The sequence below is a fragment of the Erithacus rubecula genome, assembly GCF_903797595.1.
Source record: "Erithacus rubecula genome assembly, contig: SUPER_Z_unloc_2, whole genome shotgun sequence".
Lineage (NCBI taxonomy): Eukaryota > Metazoa > Chordata > Aves > Passeriformes > Muscicapidae > Erithacus > Erithacus rubecula.
Window position 1 is genome coordinate 13,916,482 of NW_027635860.1, and position 4,849 is coordinate 13,921,330.

The 4,849-nt window shown below is 44.8% G+C and overlaps 1 protein-coding gene across 1 annotated transcript in view; it reads right to left on the reverse strand.

Annotated features, from left to right (window-relative positions):
- The window catches only part of REEP5 (receptor accessory protein 5), a 235,022-nt gene that overhangs the window by 21,231 nt on the left and 208,942 nt on the right, over window positions 1–4,849 (reverse strand). The gene's annotated exons all lie outside the window — the stretch shown is intronic.

Sequence of the window (4,849 nt, forward strand, 5' to 3'; positions counted from 1 at the left end):
TTTGTTATTTTACCTAAAACTAAACTAAAAAAAGGCATTAATAGCTCCCCCAGCTGATCTGTGCTAGACGAATGTTTTCAGTGCACTACAGTGTGCTGTGTAAAGTCTTTATAGCAGTAAAGTGCATATACTGTTTTGTTTAAGGTAGCTATATTACTGGGAAAGAGAAAAATGAGTTTTTAGAAGAAAGAAATTGGAAAGTCAAATAAAAATAAAGGTAGGGAACTGTACTAAAAGATAACAAGTGTCTTACAGCTCAATATGGAGAACATGCTGTATTGGGCAGTGGTCTTTCATGCTCCCAGAAAAACCTGAAAATATGAGCGGGGAAGGAATATTGTAACTTGGAAGATCTAGAAAGGAAGGTTAAAGGTGAATGGCATGACCTGCTCAAGCAGCTTCTGCAGGAGAAGAAGAAAAAGGTAGCAGAACTACCCCATGGAGGACCAAGAGGGTAAGTCCCTTTCCACCAATAAAGATTTAAGGTAGTGCTGTCCTAAGCACCAGAACCAAAGCATGTGCAGCAGTAGCTCATTTGCCCAGGCTACCCAGCCACTTTCTCTAGGTTATCATGAAGTACCAGAGCTGACATCAGGCTGCAGGACACACCTAGGCTGGGAGAGGAATTGTATCCTTAGAATTCTGCATCACGGGCAGAATGGCAGGCTGCCTAATCCTGCCTGCTAAGAGTTGTGCTATGAAACAAACTAATAGAAAACGGTGTATGGTTTATGTCCATAGGGTTACGTCCTTTCATGATACTCCATTCTTTATTTTCCCTTTTGAGTCCTAATTTTTTCTCTTCCTTTATTTTTCCATTTAACAAAAATCTATATCTTTACTTTTTCTCTCTGATGTTTTAAGCTGTTTAATATTATTTTAGGATCAGACTGACCTAGTCAATAGATAAGCTCTCTTACTTCTTTAACTGTCTTCAACTCACTTCAACTGTCTTTTCTCCCTGAGCTGTGGTCCACTCCTGTAATCAACAGAGATTTAAAGGTCAGTTGGTGACTTTAGGACAGGTGTGTACCTCATGGACTCACAGAATGGTTTGGGTTGGAAAGGACCCTAAGGCTCATCTTGTTCTGATCCCTTGCCATGGGCAGGGACACCTCCCACTAGACCAGGTTGTTCAGAGCCCTGTCCAACCTGGCTTTGAACACTTCAGTGATGGGGCATCCACAGCTTCTCTGGGAAACCTCTGCCAGGGCCCTGCCACTCTCACAGTTAAGAGTTTTTTCACAATAGTGAATCTAAACCTACTCTCTTTGTTTAAAACTATTTCTCCTTGTCCTGTCATTACATGCCTTTGCAAAAAGTCTTTCCCCATCTTTCTTGTAGACTGTCTTTAGGTACAAGAAGGTTATATAAGCTCTCCCTGGAACCATCTCTTCTCCAGGCTGAACAACCCAATCTCTCTCAGCTTGTCTTCCCAGGAGAGATGCTCCAGGTCCCTGATCATCCTTGTGGTCCTCTGGACTTGTCCATGTCCTGCTGATATTGGGAGCCCCAGGGCTGGACTTCCTCCAAAGTCTGCTTGACTTGGAGTTTGAATGGATGATCACATCCTAAGAGATGTGTGTGTTATCTGGATCTGCTGGTTAAGCCTGTTTGAGATCAGTGTTGTCTAAACAAGCCCTGCTGTCTTGACCTGTAGCATGTCATGTCATGTATGTAAAACAATGCACATGTTATTGCCATTAAATTAATGATTACCTGCAAAACCTCAGATCATAAATTATTTTATCTGATTCAAGTCTGCTACTGAGTACATATTATTATAATGTGTTGTGCATCACCAAAAGTGTGGCCCTTTCTCTGGTGCTTCTGACTTAATAAAAGCCCTTTCAGATTATTTTCATGTCTTTATGGTTCTCTTCCCTTTGCAATCAGGGGACCAAGATAAACACAAATTTAAGTATAAATTTTCATTAACTTTTGTGTGGGTGATTTGCTTTACCTAGAACTTGCTTCAACTTACTTTAAGTGTTTATGTTTCTCCACATGGATTCTGTGGTACTGGTTCTATAGTATGTCACTGTCCTCCTGATGGTCTGTGCCATCACTCACCTTTTGCCATATAATACACGGAGCAAAGCAGGGGGATAGTGATTGCATTGTCTCCTTGTATACAAATTTGACCCAAAATACCACCTAGTATCAACTGAGGGTACTGAGCTCAGTCCACTTACCTGCCATCTCCATCCTTTGTTGGTGAAATTATTATAGGATCTGTTAATTGAAGGGCTGGAATTAATGCCTTTTTCTGATTACTTAGGCAAGCTGAAGTCTGCAATCTCTTGACTGCAGACTCTCAAGGCTCTGACTCAGTCTTTATTCTAATTCACATGGACTGCAAATAAATGTTTATTGAGTAGTGGATTTGGCTGGTGCTTGGCATCTGGGAGTGTCAATGCAATTTTCACTTTGGTGAGATTCTCCTAGCAATATCTTCTCCACTTTCAGATCTTGGTTGTCCTGTGGCATCTCTTCTGAGATCCTTTTCTGAATGTGCAAATGGCTGCCCCCTTTTTTATTTTCTGCCACTTTCTCTTCTTGTTCAGACAACATTATTTTCCAAATACGTCCATGTTCTGACTGACCTAGTCTTCCAGCAGTGACTCCAAAATGGAGAAATCAAACGTGTCTCTCCTCTCTGTCCTGTCCTGGAACACTGTCTACAAACTTCCATTATGTTCTTCAGGTAATAGGTTTCTCATATGTTAAGGATCTGCATTACCCGAGAGTGATTTGTAACTTAGGTAGCATTTGACACATTTGCTTCTTCATTGTATCATGTTGGGTATTTTTCAGAAACCATGAGGGGGCTAAAAGTACCATAGATGTCATGAGATGCCAAAGTGAATTTTCAAAGCCACTTTTTTTCCTCTTTATTAATTGTAGAGCTCCATATCAAATCCGCATGGGTGATGGGGACTGGGACAAGAGTGAAGTTTGTGAGTGTAACAAAGCAGGGAAAAACAGTAGCAGCAAGAGTATCCTGATACTTTAAATAATCCAGACTATATAACTCTCAAAGAACCTCCTTCATCTACCCTTTCTGCTAAAAACTGAGCTTTTTGGGTCTCTGAGCAGTGGGATTGATCAGTTTGAACTCAGACTCTTCCAGCTGTTGCTCTGTCTAGACATATCAATAGTACTGTTAGTGGACTTCACTTTCCCTACCAAAGTACTCCTGCAAGTCAGTGTTAAAAGTGATCCACCCATCATCTCAAACATCACAGCAATAAAAGGAATGGAGCAAAAGTCACTGTCAAATACCATTTGGTGGAGTTTGCTTATGAGTGAGGCACTAATATATGTAACTGCCACAGCTGCTGCTCCTACTAAGACTGGATTCCAAAGTCTTCTTACAATATTGTTCTTTCTATACCTGGTTGAATAACCTTCCCTTATACTTCCAGAGCTATCATGGAACGTCCTGTTTGGAAAGGAGGCAAAGAATATATCTCTCACTTTCTGAGCCTAACAGTCAATAACTGAACTGTGAATGTGGATATTTTTTGATGTCTTCAGGGTAATGCTGGGCTGATGTTTCAGTGTGCTGGTTTTGGCTGGGGCACAGCTAATTAGCTAGTATGGAGCCTTGTTTTGGATTTGTGCTGAACACAGTGTTGATTACATTATACCATATAGCATCATTATCAGGATATAAAGCTGTGGGAAGAATAGAAGGTGGGCCATTCACAGTGATGTCATTTGTCTCCCTAAGTTACACGTGATGGAGCCCCATTCTGGAGACGGCTGAACACCTGCCTGGTCACTGGAAGCAGCGAATTAACTCCTTGTTTTGCTTTCTTGTGTGTGAAGCTTTTGCATTCCCTATAGTTTAATAGGCAATACTAATAACTTACTAGACAATTTTGTCTTTATCTCAACCAACAAGTTTTCTCATCCCACTGAGGGAAAGAGCAGCCAGGCACAACTCAGGGAGTTTGGTGAGGAAAGGAAGGAGAAGAACAAGAGGAGAAATGCATCAAATAGTTGCTGCTACTTGAACTCTGAGGCTGCAATGCCAGCAGCAGCTGCGCGGAGAGAGCAGCAATACCCTCTGCCGGCAGGGAGGCTTCTCCGGGAGTCCCGGTTTTGTTTCTCAGAATCACCGGATTATTCCCGTTTGGAGATCATCCCCTCCAGCCCCGCCGCTACCAAGGCACGGTCACCTGGAGCAGGTGACACAGGAACGCGTCCGGGTGGGTTTGAGTGTCTCCAGAGAGGGACACTCCACGCCCTCCCCAGGCAGCTCTGCCACTCCTCAACGCGAAGTTCTTCTCCGTACTGCGGCGGAATTTCTCGTGTTTTAGTTTTATGGCCATTGCTCCTCGTCCTGTCGCTGGGTATTATCAAAACATTTGGCACCACCCTCCTGGCACCCGCCTTGGAGATATTTGTACGCATTAATGAGGCCCCCTCTCAGTCTTCTGCAGACTAAACAAGCCCAGCTCCCGCTGCCTTTCCTCTCAAGGCAGAGATGCTCCAGTCCATCCTCATCTTCACAGCCTCCGCTGGATCCCTGTGGCTGTGCTGAAGAGCCCAGAGTTGGGCTGTGCGCTGGCTCTCTGCTGAAGAGCCCACCCAGCTGTGCCTCCTCAGGGCCACACAGAGGAGCAGGATCCCGTCCCTCTGTGGCAGCCATACCGATCCCGCTCGTCCCGTCCCGTGTCCCGGCGCGCGGCGTTATCATCGCTCTTGCGGCGGCCACGCCCCGCGTCGCCCATTGGTCGCCCGCGATCATCTGAGCGTGCCGGTCCCGCCCCGCGCCCCGCCCCATTGGCCGTCGCTTCGCAGGCGGCGCGCGCCCATTGGCCCCGGGAGCTGCCGCTCC